This window comes from Capsicum annuum, chromosome 9 (genome assembly GCF_002878395.1).
Source record: "Capsicum annuum cultivar UCD-10X-F1 chromosome 9, UCD10Xv1.1, whole genome shotgun sequence".
Taxonomy (NCBI): domain Eukaryota; kingdom Viridiplantae; phylum Streptophyta; class Magnoliopsida; order Solanales; family Solanaceae; genus Capsicum; species Capsicum annuum.
In genome coordinates this window covers 172,893,319-172,912,643 of record NC_061119.1, presented here as the reverse complement: position 1 = coordinate 172,912,643, position 19,325 = coordinate 172,893,319, and the positions used below count along the sequence as shown (strand labels likewise).

The 19,325-nt window shown below is 33.5% G+C and overlaps 1 long non-coding RNA gene across 1 annotated transcript; it reads left to right on the top strand.

Annotated features, from left to right (window-relative positions):
• Positions 1 to 7,580: 7,580 nt before the first annotated feature.
• Positions 7,581 to 13,770, top strand: LOC107842372. Its single transcript, XR_001665719.2, has 3 exons — positions 7,581 to 7,774; positions 11,850 to 11,982; positions 13,431 to 13,770. It is a non-coding gene; the product is annotated as an uncharacterized LOC107842372 (long non-coding RNA).
• Positions 13,771 to 19,325: the final 5,555 nt, after the last annotated feature.

The window sequence follows — 19,325 nt, the reverse complement described above, 5'->3', positions numbered from 1 at the left end:
TGATGAACTTTAGATCGATACTCATTTTTGAGATGTTAATCGTGCCTTCGAATGATGGTTCTTGGAGTTCTTGAACTAGGAACTTGGAATCTTGAATAAATTTGCAAAATTAATGGTGAGCTTTGGAGGTTCTTGAAGTTGGATGTAGGAGCTTAGGGTTTTCTTTGAGGGAATTTGAGGAAATATAACATATAATGCTTCTAATAGGCTTTAATATAGGGTTTGGACGGATTTTGAGTGAGCAAAAATGACCAAAACACCCCTAAAAATCAAATAATTCTCGAATTTGTCCTTTGGTGGACTGTTTTGATAGTCTGAAGTAGATCAACCATAACGTTTTACTCTAATATCCAAATTAGATAAAAATAATTTCATTAGAAAGATGACTCTCATATCTTTCTGTTGATATATAGTACCTCACCCAGATCATTGTATACAAGGAGTTATGATCGTTTGAAGTTGACCCAAAAATTTGCTTTTGATAGGCTGAAGTAGATCAACCATAACTTTTTCCTCCTATAGACAAATTGGATGAAACCAATTTCATTGGAAAGAGGACTTGCAGAGATTTATGTTGATATATAGTAGATCACCCAGATCATTATATACAAGGATTTATGATCATTTAAAGTTGGAGTAAAAATACGCCAAGCCTCAGTACTTTTTTCTGCACGTTTTACTGTTCATTTCTATTCACGGTTCGATCAGAATGTTCATAACTTGTCACTCGGGTGTCCATTTTGGATGATCCACATATAGTTGGAAAGCTTATTTGATACTCTACGCAATGGTGGGTCATAATCTAAGACATTCCATATGAAAAATTTATAATTCATTCTAGAAGATAGAACCCAACAAGTTTACGCACAAAATTTCAACAAAAAATTTCCCGGGGTATTACAGGTTCTCAGAACTCGACTCAAATGAATTTTAACCATGTACTGCAAACTATGCAATAGATGGGTAATCTGATGCAACATATTATTAATTTGTTGCAAAAGTTGATTGTGTTAACATGTAACCCAACTACGAAAATTATTATATTATATGATTTATCTGTCTATTTTTTTATAGATTTTGCATCCATGGATCGTGCCTACTGAGAAGGAATTGGTGATGACTTCTTATATTACTCTAGGTCATGTTGATACTATAGCTGACCCAAAGGTGTAGTTAATAAAGAAGGAATCGGATGGAGCGACAGCCATAAGAAGAGAAGTTAGGTAATGTCAGCCTAATGTTGAGGCTCTTCATGAGCAACCTATTGAGGCAGATCCAGGTACTTTTTCTGGAGGAGTTATTAGAATTTCTAAAAGGCATGCTGATGCTGCTACCACTCGTGATGATGAGCATGTTGATGCTCAAGAAATGATAAATATGTTTGAAAACACCCCTTTTCACCCTTACATAGGTCCCTTTCACCCCTCTTCACCCTCGTGTTGTGTTGCAAATGAAAAGTATCCAAGAAAAGCCAGGATAAACTCTTTGAAAAAGTAGAGACCATCTCTAATCTGTCAAGGAATTCAAATCCAAGAGGGGTGTTATACCATCCAAGAAGGTGAGGGAGCCATACTCTCTTACAGCATTGGTTAGGAGGAAGAAAAGAGCAATTAGCGACGTACTTTAGAAATGAAAAAATTTCAACTCCTCCCTCTCCAAAAGCAATTGAAGTTTAGGGGCCATTCAAGAAGGTGGACATATATGCGGAACTTGGCACCAAAGAGAAGAGGGATCTGTGATAGGCCAAGAATGCTAAGCAAGGCACACTAGATTACCCCAGGCCTCCCTTTTTCCCCCAAGACTTCCATACTATGATTGATATGCATATGCGGTATAAGGACAAGGAAAGTTTACTTTTCCTAAGCTATCCTTCTAATCTACTCCATGAATAAGAAGCTACGCGACAGATATGAAATCCGTTGCAACAGTTAGGTATTCTGGTGCAACTGGTAGTAGTTACATTGCAACTTATTATCCATTTGTTGTATAAGTTGCATTGGATTATTGATTCAGAGAACCCTATGCAATAGATGGACCATCCGTTTCATCTTTACAATTACTAACCTATTTAATAATTGACTTCTTATATCACAGCATGTTGAAAATATTCTCTACCTTATGAGAAAAAGGTAATTAACATACCGGGAAGCTTACGACACTGCCGATAAGATAATGGACCTCGACTTCTGCAAGAAGCTCAAGGATAAGTACGATCAACTCAATAATGATTCTTCAATGTTTGGTGCGGGATTTGATTTGTTAGTTTCTACATTAGACTGGGATGAATAAGAAATGATAAAATATGTTAGAGGGGAGAGGCCAAATCCACACGGCAAGAGCTGAACCAAGGAAAAGAGGATTCTTGCAGTTATGAGCGTGGACCACAAACATTATCTGGCTATTGAGATACTACTCGAGAAGGTAAAGATCAAAGTTTATGAATGCAAAGAACCTGCCATCGGTGAGGTTGATCTTTTTTGCATGTACAGCCACTGATGGTGTTGTTCCCCATCTTATTGAGGGAGAGTAAACTGATGAATCATTTTCCAAAAGAAGTGTTGATGAAGAAATCGTGGGATTTTGAAGGTTGAAACAAGGATATGAACCTTTCAAAAAATGATACCGGTGCGGCTCGCATGCTCTTGCACACATCGAATGTTTGTTGACCAGCTCAAAAATGTCTGAGCCAATGACCTTTCTGTGCGACAACGTTGTGAAAAACCTACAAGAGGTCTAGGCTTATGGGGTACTAGCTAGATGTTTGGATCCTGTGTATATAGAAGAGCCTGTGAAATAACAATTTTTAATTTCAAGTCACACTTCACTTTACTTTAAATTACATGTACATGTAGTGGCAATAATTTTTTCCTAATGAAAGTTGAGAATTTTATAATGCAATAGATTGTCAATCTGTTGTAAAATATATTCTATCTATTCTGGTAGATAGTTTATCTGTTGTAATAGTTTTGTCATCTGTTGCATTATGCCGACGTTATTTCTATCTAATCTAAGTCTAATCTATCGTGATAGTGGGAAGACCTATTTAATAATTTGCAACAGATGACCTAAATTTTACAACATATGCCTAAATCTATTTGATATTTTCCAATAATTACACTTGACTATCTATATGCTCGACAACACCAAACTAGTAGCAAATACACCACCATGAAAGTTTCAGCAATTATGCTTAAATATCCATGTGCCCAACAACACCAAACTAGTAAAAATAACGGAAACAATGTAGCATCTTCTTTCTCGATTTTGTTTCTCTTCAGAAGCCTTGACTTTCTTCAACAAACCCTAGATTATACAATTTGCTTGTGAACGGTTTCATTCTTCATACCAATCAAAGTAATCGCATGCACCTAATTTCTACAAAAATAAGAACACAATTACAAAATAATTACAAGTCAATAATTAATCAACTAATTAAATAAAAAATATTATCTTTGAAATCTTACAAGTAAAAAATCTACGATCTGGATTTTGTTGAGTCTAAGAAGTCTTCAATAGAGCTTCATGACTACACTTACAATATCAAAAATCTTTATCATAAAATAGTAGTAGATGTGATCGACATTGTCAAGTCCGGTTGGAAAAAATAAAAAAAATATAAAGAAAGAAAGACCAAATGCAAATAATTTGAAAATTTTAGATAGATAAAAAAAATAATAATGATGAAGAAGAATATTTGGGAATTTAGCATTAAATTTTAGGAATAAGATGAATATATAAGACAATGGAGGAAAAAATGATCGTTGGGGGCCAAATCAGACGCCAAGTCAACAAAAATAGGGGTTCAACGAGCCTTGGTTGTGTGAATTACATACAAGCAGCCAACAGGGAAAAAAGGGCCAAACTAACATATTTGATGCCTATTTTATTTTAGGTGTTTTGAACTGAACACGATCGATGAGTTCTGCCTTTTTTATTTCAATTCACTTTCACTGTTTTACATATAGTGGCAATTTTTATGTCCAATGAAAGTTGAATTTTTATAATGCAATAGATTCTTCATACGTTGTAACAGATATTCTACCTGTTCTAACATATGATTTATCTGTTGTAATAGGTTGGTCATCTGTTGCATTATGTTGATGTTTCTAACTAAGTCTATCTGTTGTAACAGTGGGGAGACCTATTTGATAAATTCTAATAGATTAACTACCTGTTGCAACATATGTCTAACTTTGTTTGATATTTTTCAATAGATGTGTCGTCTATTGCAACAGATACATTATCTGTTGAAATATTTGAATCTAGTATTCCATTTCAATTAATAAGTTCAAATCTAAGGAAAAAATAAAATTCATAGACAAAATAAAATTAATCAAAGCCTTCAGAAAGTAGTTGAAATAAATTAACGAATAAATGAAATGTAAAAAAATTATTCTGGGTATAGATCTCAACAAATACATCAATAATTGAAGTATTGATTCAAGGATTCCAAAGGAGGGGTCAGGTTATTACTTTGACAGACTTAAGCTATAAAGATCTACTCAATATGGACAAGTTGTTCTTCATCCAGTGCTATGGAATTAGGTTTTGGTTGTTGTGGATCTTTATTGTCGCTTATGTACGGTTTCTACGCTTTCTATTCTCTGTATTTTCCTAAAAAGAGTGGCATATTGTCAATGTTGTTCGGCAGTAGCTTCTAGATCCACCTGGAAATCCAGAATCGGTCAATGTTAATCATGAAAATACAACAAAATGGAAAATGATAGCTCATCTGTTTTAGCAAATCAAACAGGTCTTTCTCCTGTTTTAAATTGTCCCCAAAAAATTATATTTTTGTTGCAACAATGAATCAACTATTAGGATAAATTTCTACATGAGAAAGACCTGTATGATAGCAGATGAACTATCTGTTGCAACATATGACTTATCTGTTGTAGCAGATAGGTCATCTGTTGTAGCAGATAGGTCATCTGTTGTAGCAGGTAGGTCATCTATTGGTACAAATTAAAATGGTACAAAGAGATGCTTGATTTGCTAAAATAGACGATACAGATGTCGCAACAGATACTTTATCTGGATCAACAAGTTAGTCAACTATTGCAACAGATATATATATACCTGTTTGATAATTTTCAGCAGATGTGTCTATTTGTTAGTTGGAACAGACATATATATTCACCTTCTTCACCTCGTGCTACTCTCCTTTGGACATTGTACATTGCTTAGTGCAACACACGGACAAAGGAGTTACAATTTTGCTTTTTTGGATGCTTGTTAATGCCTTAGAAATCACTTTCGTTCTCCTCTTAGCCTTAATCTCTAATGGAGTGGATGGATATAAAATCATCTTTGATGGAATGACACCCCTCTTAGATGTCAATTCCTTTACACAAGCAGTTAATGCATTAATAGCATTAATCACTACATTATGTTTCTCCCTTCAGTGTTGACATTTGTATGCAGAACATTCGCCGGGAGAGGCAAAATCTGTATAAACAGTATGATCACACTCATAATGTGTTTTTTTTTAAATACTGTAAGAAGAGCATCATTAGCACCAACTGCAGCACCACTACCACTATTAATTGCTCCATCACCACTAAGATCATCAACAACAACAAGCCCACCCTCTAAAATTATTTTTCTTGTAATGGTTGTTTCTCTAAACAATTTTTTTTATTCTGTCAATGAACTTAGGGTCTGATAAAGTTTGCACAGACCGTAAAGTAAGAAAAAATGGCATCTTCAACTCTCAATTAGTCGAAACTAGCGAAAGATGCACAATCTAGCATAAATCATTACATTTATTAGAATGATGATTAGATCATTCAAAAAAATCATTAATTAAAATAAAAACTTAATTATAATTATACTTACTGCATCCTTCAGGGGGTTGAAAAGATCAAGAAATTTTATATTTTTATCGATTTTGGCCAACAACCATCTCAAGATTCTTAGACAGGAAACTTCTTCCTGGTAGTTCACTTGTTGTCTCAAAGAAGAAATGGCTTCAAATGCCTAAGCCTATAAAATAACTCCAATAAATCAAAACCATTATTGAGAAAGAAAAATTAATGATATCATAATAAAATAAAGAAACATTACCATGAAAACCCATGGAAATCCATATAAGTTGACTGTCTTTGGCGTTAACTGAGTCAACAAATATTTGACATCCATTTTGAAGCTTTCATACCCCCAAGGATAGCTGTTAAATACCTCAAGATCCTCGTAGAGCTTTATTAAACTAATGCTTATGTTGTTGTTAACGTCTCTCGCCCAAAGAATATTATGTACAAACCAAACCAAGCATAATGATTTCTTGTACTTCTTTGAAAGTCCTTTACCTTTCAACGCTTCTATCAATTTTTTGTTTTTAAGATTGGACCAACAATGGGCACCAAGTCATCACGATCACATAACTTGCCTTTGCCTTTTTTGAGTGTGCAGGGTGTTTTTTTGTGTTAAAATAGGTATAACTTGAGAAGAAGGATAACATTTTAGTCTAGTAACTATGGAAAACTCCTTCCAACCAAAACAAACAGGCATCCCATAATAATTTATTCACACCTCATCTATCTTATCTTTGTTTTCATACATCAACCTACGCTTGACAAGTTCATATACCATTTTCGTTTGGAAACAAGCATTGTTGTCCTCCAGCAAATCAAGATATTTTCTAAAGAAGCTGTCCCTGAAATAAACATCCAATTTTTGTTCTTGAAGTATTTTTCTAAAGGTGTTGAAAGATTTTTCCATGGATGACTTAACCACGAAATAACCTATTAAATATGTGGAACCATCGCACTGCATTCTCACAGGATAACGATCAATGTTGAAGATTTTGACCAACTCTTCGGTGGAAGGGCTATTAGCATTTGGATCATCTCTTTTGAAATATTCCTCCTCCCCGTGTTCATCATATTCTGCTCCTGATTGAGATAATGCTTGTAAAGCAAACTCATAGAGTGGTGGATGTAGTCTAGCTATTTCACTTGTTCCTTTACTTGGACTTGATTCGATTTCTATTCTTTTGAGAGCCATATTATCTAAAATTAACAAGAATATAAAAAAAATATATTATAGTTGATTAATGCATCATTAATAAAGGATAATAATAAATCTAACAAGCAAAACAGTAAAATAACAGTTCCAATAGATCACTAATCTGCTGCACCAGGTAGTATATCTATTGCAGCATATAACCAACTTGTTGTAGCGGATAAGTAATTTGTTGCAATAATACAAAATGTATCACTCATCTTTTAAGATAGATGAATGGTCTGTGCAACAGATCACACATTATTGCAACATATAAGTGATCTGTTGGCACTACAACAAAAATATCTATTTAAGACCAATATTTAAGGACCGGAATATAATCTTGTCTCTAAAAGTATATTTATTGAGACGAGATTATATTCTGGTCCCTAAATGTGCAATTTATTGAGAAGGCATAAAATCTAGTCCGTAAAAATATTTTTAACCGGTCCCTATTGATAATTTGGAGTCTTAAGCGGGAAAAAGTAATACCTCCAAATTTTTAATTAATACTAAAATTATAATTGGGTGCTAATAATTAATAAATTAATTAAACATAAAACAAAATTAAAAAAATTAAAACACTATTCAACTTCTCCCTCTTAAAACATACGAACAGAAAATTAAAGAAGTTCTCTCTGTAACAATTAACAAAATTAATAAGCCCTAATTTGCATCTCTCATATTAGTACTCTTCTCGATTCACTGTGACTTTCGCAATTCTCTCATCGATTCACTGTGACGTGCTTAAATTGATACTCGATTTCCTTCGGTGAGCTCTACTTTATTCTATTTTTCCCGTGTAATACAGTTTGTATTGCTTGTAGATTGGTCTTCGTGTAGCGGTTCCAATGTGTTTTCTTGTATATCCTTGTGCTCGCAGTGTTGGGATGACCTTTTGGACTTGTTTTTTATTATATATATCGAATGCTTAATGATTGAAAATGTGTGGTTCTTCATTTGTCTTCTCTATAGTATGTGTGTTGAATGTCTCATTAGAGAGTAGGGCAAATTGATCGATTCTTAGTGAACTTTTTATAGTTTCTTGTCAATGAACAAAAGGAATCCAGGGTTATTACAACTTGTTTTGTGTTTTTTCGTTATACGTTAATGGGTTGTGTTAGTTTTAATTAATCTGGTGTATTTTTCATCTGGGTTGGGATAATTTTCGGCATTAGCAGAGAGTATGGTTTCATCTGACTATTTAGTTTTGTCAATATTGTGAAGCAATAGCTCCCCAAAATTGTGAATCGTGAAGCTTTTATGTTTTGAGAAGTCACATTATATTGAGATCTTATTGAGTTTTACTGCAATGGGTGCGCCTTTTGTTGTTAAATTGCTTATATTATTGACTATCTTTAAGATTTATGAGAATTCCTTTTTGTCGAAGTGCTGAGATTTTGTGTGTCGTGTAGTCGCATCGCGTTGAGATCTTAAGGAAATTTTTTTTTGGTAATTAAAGATTTATTTACCAAAATAGCATTATGTACATATTCCACCAGGGAAGGAAACTACGGCCACTGGACATAGTCCCCAGTTTGGCCAATACTTTGCAGCTACAAAACACCCTCTAGTTCAGTTAACTAAGACAATATTTAGGGATAAAAGTTGAGATCTTCTAGTCTTCTACCCAACTTATTCTTCAGATATCCCCTTGACGTTGTTTCCTGGAAAATTAACTGTACAAAAATATCTACACTCCATCGTTGTCTTTGAAAGATCCTCTTGTTTTTCTCTTGCGAAATAAAATACACGCAGAAAGCCATTGCAGTCCTATACATCTCAGAATTTACCCCAGTGCCATTAGCATTAATAGACATCCAACTGAGTTTATCCTCCTATTGCAAACCTGTTCTATGGATCCCTTGCCATCCCAAGATTCTCTGCCACACCATTATAGAGAAACTACATTGGAAAAACAAGTGATTTATGGATTCCTCTTGGGTCTCACAAAGAGGGAAAACATTGTTATCGGTCATTCCCCATTTGAGTAGCCTATCTCTTGAGTATAATCGACTATGAGCAGCCAAAAAGGTAATGAAAATCCACTTTGGGGCACCACTAGTATTACAAATCAATCGTCTCCATTGCACATTCGGAAAGACCCCTCGCAACTTTTTATACATGTTCTTAATAGAATAATTATTCATATTAAGGAAGTTATCAAAGTCCACCCTTTCTTCCAAGATATACTTCTTAGCTTTGAAAACTTTTCGGATCATCCATGATGCTTGTTTCGGCATTACATTCCATATTATTTGATCTTGGATGTAGTAAGTGTGCACCTATTTTACCCACAACTTGTCTGCTTTAACACAAATATTCCATAATAGTTTACAAATTGTAGCCTTGTTCCAAGTTTGAATGTGCAATAAATTTAAACCACTAGCTAATCTTGGCATATATAGCTGCTCCTAAGCCATCATTTCCTTTTTCCCATCCCTGTCACCACCAGTCCACAAGAAGGACCTACACAGCTTCTCAATCATGCTAATAACTACCGGAATGATAAAAATTTGAGCCTAGAACACTTGAATAGAAAAAAGAATTGATTTAAGTAATTGTAACCTACCCACATAGGAAAGAAGCTTAGAGGTCCAGTGTGTTATTTTTCCTACCATTTTTTCCAGTAGGGGTTGGCACTGGATAGGTACTGAGAGGAACCCCCAGATATCTAAAAGTTAAAAGCCCTTTGCCAAATCCTATCTTGCTAAGTACCCTTTGTTGTAAGGATTCAGACATTCCTCCAAAATAAATAGAACTTTTTGCTTGTTGAGACACCTTAGAGAAACCAAGAAAGCATTCATATAGTTTTGAAATAGAAGGTTCATCACCTCGACAAAACAACAAAGAACATCTGCGAAACCAATATGAATCAAGCCTAACTTCTTGCATTTTTGGGTGAAAGTTAAAACCAACATTGTCCTTCAAACCCTTCAAGCATCTATTGAAATATTCCATGCAATCACAAATAAGAAGGGAGATAAAAGATCCCCTTGTATAAGTCCTTTTTTGCGAAGAAAGGTTTAGACAGTTTTCCATTATATCATAACTGAATAAGACACAATAGTCACACAACACATAATCCATTTGACAAAGTTTTTTGGGAAATTTAGGCTAGTGAGGACTTGTTCTAAGAACTTCCATTCCACTGAATCATAGGCTTTTTGCATGTCAATTTTCATCATACACCTAGGTGAGATTCTTTTGCTAGAGTATCCCTTAATAAGCTCATGACTTAGGAGAATGTTATCCGTTAGGACCCTCCCAGGAATAAAGGCTATGTGATTATTCGCTACTACCAACCCCATAACACTCTTCAACCTACTAGAGAGGATTTTCGAGATAATTTTATAAAGGACTGTGCAATAAGACATAGGCCTATATTCTCGTATTGTAGTAGGGCAATTGACTTTAGGAATTAAGGTCACACTAAAGTTGACAGCTTTGGGTATTTCTAGAGTATCAAAGAAAGACACAACAGCATTAGTCACATCCACTCCTATGACTTTCCAGGACTTCTTAAAGAAACAAGAACTAAAACCATCATGGCCAGGGGACTTGAAGTCATTAATAATAATCAAAGCCAAATATACCTCTTCCGTTGTGATTGGTCTGATAAGTTATAGTTATTCAGTTCTCCTAAGTATATATCCCCTTTTCATGCATGCTGGTTGGATGGCAGGAAAAGATGGAGCATTTGTTTCCAACAAGTCCTAATAAAAACTGATGATCTCTTTTTCAAGAACAACACCAGATTGAGCAAGATTACCTTTAGTTATTGTGAGAAATTGTATTTTATTTTCTGCTGCCCTGCTCTTCATTGTAGCAAAAAAATAGGTTAAGTTACCATCACCTAATCTAAGCCATTGGGTTCTTGACTTCTGACGCACCACACTTTCTTCAGTCCTAGCCCATTTTTCGTAAGTCTTATTTGCCTCTTTTATAGTTTCAAGTAACTCCGGGTGGCCTCCATCTGCTATTAGATCCTGCATATGCACAAGGTTCCTTCTAGCCTCATTGAGCTTCTCTCAATATTAGAGAACTCATTAGTTCTCAGTTGTTTCACTACTATCTTAACTTTGCCTAGTTTCTGCCAAAGCTTGCTAAAGTGGTGATGTTGCATTGCCCCCAAGAATCAGTAACCACCTACTTAAAGTTATCGTGATCAGCCATATATTTGAAAAATTTAAAGGGTCTCAAACACTTTCCAGTGATGTCTTGGATGTCTAAGCATATCGGAGAGTGATCAGAGAAGAGTGGACCCTTCAGCTCCACAGAGTCATATGGTAGATGCATCATCTAGGCTACGTTTACAATTGTTCTATCTATTCTGCTAAATAATGTGCCATTACTCCATGTGAATCTCCTACAAATATACTTCAGCTCGGCAAGGCCATTTGTTTGAAAATAATCCCTAAAATCTGTCACCTCATGGTCTTAGACATCTCCTCCATTAACACGATCTTCCTTGTTTGTAATAGTATTAAAATAAAGTTATGTGATTTTCTTACTCCAGAAGTTAGAGGTGTGTAGTCGTACTTGATAGGTCGAAAGATACAGGCAAATGAGTGCAATTTTTATTGTGAAAATGTTTGTATTATGACTAGTCTTTAAGAATCATGTAGATTTTTTGTCAAAATTCTGAGCTTTTATATCTTAAGTTTCAATTAATGAATATTGTGTGACGCTTTTATTACTTTGGTGTTGCTTATTATTTGGTGTAACATACTTACTTTGCTGGTAAAGTTACATAGCAAATGACTGGCTCTCAATATGTATGTATCATTTTCCATCTTCTTAGAAGTTCTCCCTTTTCTTTTTTTTTCATGGTATTATTAATGTAGCACCAAGAAGGTGCTGTCAAAAGTATTTAAAGGTGCCAGAACCACTAGTTTATGCCAAAACCTTCAACAACAACAACTCAGGGCTACAACATCTCCAATTTCAAATGAATGACCACTGCCTTATGCTCTCCAAGTTAGTAACCATATACCTTCTCACTCCCCTCTGTATATTTATTGTATTGATTTGAGAAATTTGAAATGCATGACTTGTAGCAAGTGGTTGGTGTATGTATCATGTAATTTTTGTTAATCCTTTTTGAGGTTCTATTTTGCTGAATAAGGTTCTATTTTGGTTGGTAGCTGAATGAGGTTATTTGCATCTTTTTTTTTTAACTTGGTAACTTTCATGCATTATTTGTATCTTGTGAAAGGCAATATATTATTCAACTCCAGAATTCAGAGTTCCTCCCTGCTGAATTCTTGTATTCAGTTAGGATCAGACTTGCTGCTGTTGTAATTGAAATAGCCAATGAAAGATGGATAGTTTATGTTTAATGATGGGTTGGTAATAATAGGAGGAGGACCTTGTGATGGCTTTGATCTGTTTAGATGTGAAATCTAAAGCACAGAGGAGATTTATATAGTAGTCTTCTTGTGTAACGTCATAGATAAGCCCAGGGTCCAGTGCCTTATTTGGATTGATATGGCCAGCTCCCATGGCTAGGGGATTAGCATCATTGTTGTTGTTACCAATGTTACGGATGGGCCCTTGCGTGTTGTCTAATGCATCTGTTGTGGTTATCATGGCCGAGCAGATTGCAGCAGGGCTCCATTTGGGGTATACCCCTTTTAGAAGTGCTTGCACAGTAGTAAACAACAAAACTTGTTAGAGATAACTTTGTTAGTAAAATAAGGAAGGAGGTTAAAAGCATAAGATATAGAACAACATATAGAACTTAATACTTTAATACTTCATATTTACATCAAGTTTTTCATATTATCTTACCATACTAGTGGATACCTCCTTAACATAAAGGAACTAAGGTAAAATTCCAGAAAAAATAGCATTTACATGAGTTTTTCTATACTAATGTCAAGTTTTCTTCCAGCAAAAAGCACAAAAATGGTCAAGTTATGATGCGATAAATGACTACTCAATTTGTATTCCATCTAATCATTACACAAATAGTGAACAACAAAATAGAATTAGCTAGATAATACTCCAATCATCCTCCATTCTTGAGTGTTTCATCACTCTGGATGAAAACGTCTCTCTAGATGAAGCTAAACAGTTGTTTGATCACTATCACCTTCACGATTTTTAGCACAGTAAGTGACAATCACATCGATCCAGTTAAAATCACATGATGTAGTTACTCCCTCCATAGGTTGTTTACTTGGTATCATGTGATTTTGCTTCTGAGATTCTAGAAAAATAGTATACTCTGGCAAAGCCATGCACTTAAATGATAAAAAAGACATTGTCTGCTACTAATTTCAGTTCTGAAGTTGTATGTCTAATTGTGTAACGTTGAAATATTAAATATTTTTATTTGTGATTTATGAATAGCTGAACCAATTTCATAGATTATTTTTCTCCTAATTAAAGTGATGTACTAATTTTCTGCTTTACTGTTGCAGGAGTTTCTTGATTTAGGTGAAGCGGTAGGAACTAAAAGTGGAGGACTTTATTGTTTTTTGCCCTATGATGGAAGTTGGCGATTTGAACTGAAAGTTGAGGACTTAAACAATAGAAACAGGAGTTACTTTATTTTTTTGCTATGTATTCAAATCTTATGGAAAAATTGATATCATACTTAGCTCGATCTGGATGGTGACTATGTTTTTTGTGAAACAAATATTGAAACTAATATTATGGGTTGTTAACTTAGTTTTCTGGTCTCTAATTATATCATGTTTTTGTATTGAGATTCTTGATAGCAATTTGATATAAATTGATGAAATTTATTATTTTGTGATATATATTAGCCTCATTTGTTGTCAATTAGAGACTAGAAATATTGCTCGTCTTTAAAGATTGATTTAGGACTAGAATATTGCTCGTCTTGAAAAGTTGATTTACGACCAGGATTTTGCTCATCCTTAAGGGTTGATCTAGGAAAAGAATTTTGCTCGGCGCTAAAAGATAATTTAGGACCAAGTATTTCTCGTCTCTAAAAATAATTTAGGACCAGGTAGTTAGTCTATTTGAGACGAGATACATCGTCGTTAAAAGATAATTATGACCAAGTAGTTAGTCTATTTGGGATGAGATATATCGTCGCTAAAAGATAATTATGGCCAGGTAGTTAGTCTATTTGGGATGAGATATACCCCAGCTGAAAGATAATTAGGACTAGGTAGTTAGTTTATTTGGGACGAGATATATCGTCGCAAAGGGATAGTTAGGACAAGGTAGTTAGTCTATTTTGGACGAGATATATCATCGCAAAAGGATAATTAGGACCGGATTTTTTACTGTCTCAAAAAGTTTTTTAGGACCGACTTTTTTTGCATCGTCGCTATTGAGCTTTTGCGGCGGAGCCTGTTAGGACGGTACGTGACCAGTTTTTTTCCGTCCTAAAAACCTAATTGGTACGAGGTTTGGACTTTTTAGGACCAGATTTCCCTTCCCTATAGGCTATTTTTCTTGTAGTATGGAATAGTTAAATAACCTATTGCAACGGATGAGTAATCTGTTGTAATAATACAAAACATATCACTTATCTGTTGAAAAAAATGAATGTTCTGTGCAGCAGATCACACATCTATTGCAGCATCATTTGTTGTAACATATAAGTGATCTGTTGGAACAGTTAAAAACCTGCAGAAATGGCTGAGTAATCTGTTGTGATAATACAAAACATATCACTCATCTATTGAGAAAGATGAATGGTCTGTGCAACAGATCACATATCTGTTGCAGCATATGAGTGATCTATCGAATAGTTAACTAATCTGTAGCAATGACTGAGTAATCAGTACGACAACACAAAATATATCACTCATCTATTGAGAAAGATGAAATGTCTGTGCAACTGGTCGCATATCTCTTGCAACACATGAGTGATTTGTTGGAATAGTTATCAACGGTCAATATTATTTAGATTTCTTCCAATAAAAGGATCGTCTATCGCAGCAGATGATTGATCAGTTGGAAAAATCAAGTCTTTGACATGTCCTATTGGAAGAGTTGATAGGATTTTATCCAACAGGAGGTTCATCTGTTGCATTATATCTTTAATCCGATGGTTCCTCCATTGCATCAAATGGTTAATCAGTTGTATCAGCTTTTTTATCCGATGGTTCCTTTGTTGCATCCAATAGTAAATTTGTTGCATCAGATGCTTAATCTGTTTCAACATATGGTTGATCTGTTGCATAAGATAGTTAAACTATTGTATCATATGATAGATCTATTGCATCAGATTTTTTATTCGATGGTTCCTCTGTTGCATCAGATGATTAATTTATTGCATCAGAATTTTAAACTGATAGTTCCTTTGTTGCATAAGATGGTTGATCTGTTACATCATATGATAAATCTGTTGCATTAGATGGTTAATATGTTGCACTAGATGGATAATCTATTTGAGAAAAAAATAGTAGCACGATTTTATTCAATAGAAAAACAGCAATATCACCATTTTTACCAAGAACAAGAACAGAACAAATCAACCTAAATCATTATTTTGTTTATATAAACACAAACAACAAAAATCAAACTTCAAAAAAAGGCAATAAATAACAAAATCATAATTCACTTCGTAAAGAGAATAGAAGAAATACCAGAAATTAGGATTTTATTCAAACCACATTTCAGATTAAAGCAACAATTATTAAAATTGTTAACCAATACTATAAGAGAAGTTGGCTCAAGTTTCTCATTTTTTTCAAAACTAAAAAGTCCATAATTTTTTACGTGTGAAAGAAGAAAAGGAATGATGAAGAGTTCGAAGCTGTTGTGACCATAGAGCAAGGTTGTCACGTCTAGAAGGAACTCGAATCCCAACTATTTATCGTCAGATGTTGAAGTCGCCGGGGATTGAAAGGAGAAATTTGCAGAACTGTTAGTTGGGAGAGAGTTGAGAGAAGCTGTCGAGAGAAAGAGGAGAGAGACTGATTGATTTGGATTGAAGAGGGGTGTGGGTTGGGTTGATTTGTATTTTTAAAAAGATTAGAAAGTTTTGAAAATATTAATCAAGTCCACAATTTACTTAATCAAGTTTTCTAATTATGTTTGACCCTTAAGTTGGTCAATGTCACCAATCCTTCATTCAAGACTTAAAAACACTTTTCCTTCAATTATCTCAGCTAAGTTTGTGGTTGGTATTACAAACTCATCCCATATACACATTTTCTTTTTTTAAAAAAAATTATTTTCCTACAATATCCTACACACCATATGATATTAATACATTAATTTATAGGTATGTATTTATTCATACACAAATCCTTTCAGCATGCTGCCAAGAAGATGACTAAATTTATAGAGATCAGTAGCATTATTGTCCTTATAGAATCAACTCTTCGAGCAGTTAATATCTTTGATGTAGTTGATATCTATGAGAAATTGAGCACATGGAATAATTTGACCAAGCAAAACTTTTAGTTGCCTGAATTTCCTGTTGAAAAATGCAACTTTAGTGGTCAGGCATTTAAAACACAATCTGAAACACGAATTGTCACTTTTCTATCAGGTGTGTCTTCAGATATTACACATGAAAGTTTAAACTCTTCCCTCAGCATATAATCTTGTGAATTAGTTTAATATGACTGATAAAATCAGTAGACAATCAAATGAATGCATTACAAACATTTCATTTTGCTAAATCCGTACCTTATTACCAGGGCATTATAACTTGATTCTCCATGCCATAGGATTTCTCTTAGGAACTTATGTAGCATATCCCATCAATGTTCGTATATGTAACAACCTAGAACTAGCAAATAATTATACTAATGAAAACCCAATATGGAGCTATTATTCGAGAGATCATCAAATGATTTACTCTAATTCAAAAGAGTTACGACAAGCAGATATGGAAGATGTCAGACAATGGATAATGACATTACTCAACCCAGAAAAACAATCTACCGCAAGAGCAATTAAAAAAGAATTTATTTCAGACGGACTACTGACAAGATATTGTAAAATAATTGAACACAAATATCCAGATCACTAATGTTCAAGGTGTAATGGAGAAGATAACATTATTCCAGAAGTACATCTAGAATAAAAGAAGACAAAATGCCCGGTTTTATTTCATCATATAGTATCTCTGCCGGTGCAGTATAACACTTTATATAAAATAAATTTTCTTTCGTTATCCTTTTGTGGGTGGTGAATATCTTGTATAATTCTTCCATAGCTGTTAATTCTTCTCCGTCTTGGGTATATATGGTGTTTAATAGTCCATAGTCAAAACAGGTTTTTACTAGGCTTGGGTTAGTTTTGGGTAGTGCAATTAGTTTGTTACATCCTTGTAATTATTGGGTTATATAGTTGGTATTTGGTTCTTTGATGTTTGTAGCTCTGGGGTTATGGTTTAGAAAAGTTTGTACTCTGTATATATTTTCTATGTATTTCTGGGCGGTGTAGTTGTAAACTTTTTTATCTTGGTTTAGGCTATATAGGTATGTGCTAACTTGTGGGGGTATAAACAAGTGGTCTTTTTGTGTTTTTGGTGTAAATGGTTTTTCAAATATTTTATTCATATTCATATTCTGGTATCTTGGTGGATTAACTCCTTTGCTTGTACCTGCAGAAGTAGATTGATAAATGTTATGGGTTTTATGGAGTGTCCCAACGTCTCTTTCTAGCTCTGAAACTTTAATGTCTTCCGATCGACATAGCTCTGCACACTGCTGAGTTAGCTGATTTGTAGCTATAGACTTCAGTTTATCTTCATTAGTCTTTAGCTTTTCTATCTCATTACCCATACTGTCCACTTTTATTGAAAGCGTAGTTAGGGTGTTAAGTATTTTTTCTAGAATATCTTCTTCTATTATTTCAGTCTGTGTAGCTTTGTCTTGATATGTAATATGCAATAACATTTTTGTTAGTACTGATCACTTCAATTGCAAATGTGAAATTTAATATATTCAAAACTAGTCTCCGAATCTCTTTTGTTGTAACTGAATTTTGTATTTTCTTTGTTAACCACCAGCGTACCTGTGTATTATCTGTTCGTACAATAAATTTGTTATATACAATATATGGCTCAAATGCTAATAAACGTTTATATAATGAACATAATTCTTTCCTATTTATTTCCCATTTTATTTCTGTCTCATTGAATGTACCTGAGTAGTATCTACAATGGTGTTCTATTTTTTCTGCTTCATATCGATATTTAAGTACTCCTCCGTAACTATATTCACTAGCATCTGCTTCTACTATATATATAAATTTCCTATTTTCATCTGGAAATTGCAATTTTGGTAATTCTTTACAAAGTAATTTTATTTTTTGAACTTGTTTTTTATCTTCTTCATTATAGTTATATTCTACATCCTTTTTTAATTTTTTCTGTAGTGGTTTTAAAGTTTCTGCTAATTTTGGAATATATTCTCTTACTTGGTTTACTAATCCTAAAAATGATTGTAATTTCTTTTTTGTATCTAATTCTTCTTTCGAATTTATTATTTTTTGTACTATATGTTGTTGCATTTTTACTCCACTTTTATCTATTTGTATTCCTAAAAATTCTATCTGATTTTTTATAATTTCAGCTTTCTTTTCGCTTAGACTTATTCCCGATTTTCCTATTATATTTGTAAACTACTCTAATAATTTTAAATGTTCTTCTCTGGTTTTTGTATATAATAGTATATCATCTATGTATACTATACAATTAGATAATTGTTTAAAATAATTATCCATAAAATGTTGATATCTACCTGGTGCATTTTTATATCCAAATGGTAATATGTTTCATTCATAAAATCCTTGTGGTACCGTAAATGCGGTTAATTCTTTAGATTCTTCTTCTAGCTTTAGGTGGTAAAATCCTGATTTACAATCGAATTTGCTAAAATAATATGGTCAACTTATGGTTAAAATGACCTTGATATTGGCATTTTAATATTTTCAATAGGCTCAAAACATACGTTTTAGTCAATTTACATATTTAATTTATTTATATGGGGTTCCGAGCATATTTTGAAGATTTATTAGAAGTTTCGGATATTTTAAATAATTAGTTAATTAATGATTTAATGGGTCAAAATAATAATTTATTTACTTATGTGGTCAATAAAAGAATGAATTTAATTAGATATGATATGCCATGTCTCTAATCTGTATCTCTAATCTCTAATCTCTAATTTATATCTATAATCTATCTATATCTATAATCTATAATCTATAATATATTAAAAGTATGAAGACACTTAGTGATTCGAACTTTTTATCCTTCGTTAATAGACATCGCAATCGCCTTTTCACCTTTTTCTTTAATTTTTTATAATAATATTTAAGACTTTAAAACTAATAAAAACTAAGAAATATTATTTAATTAGAAAAAGTATTGT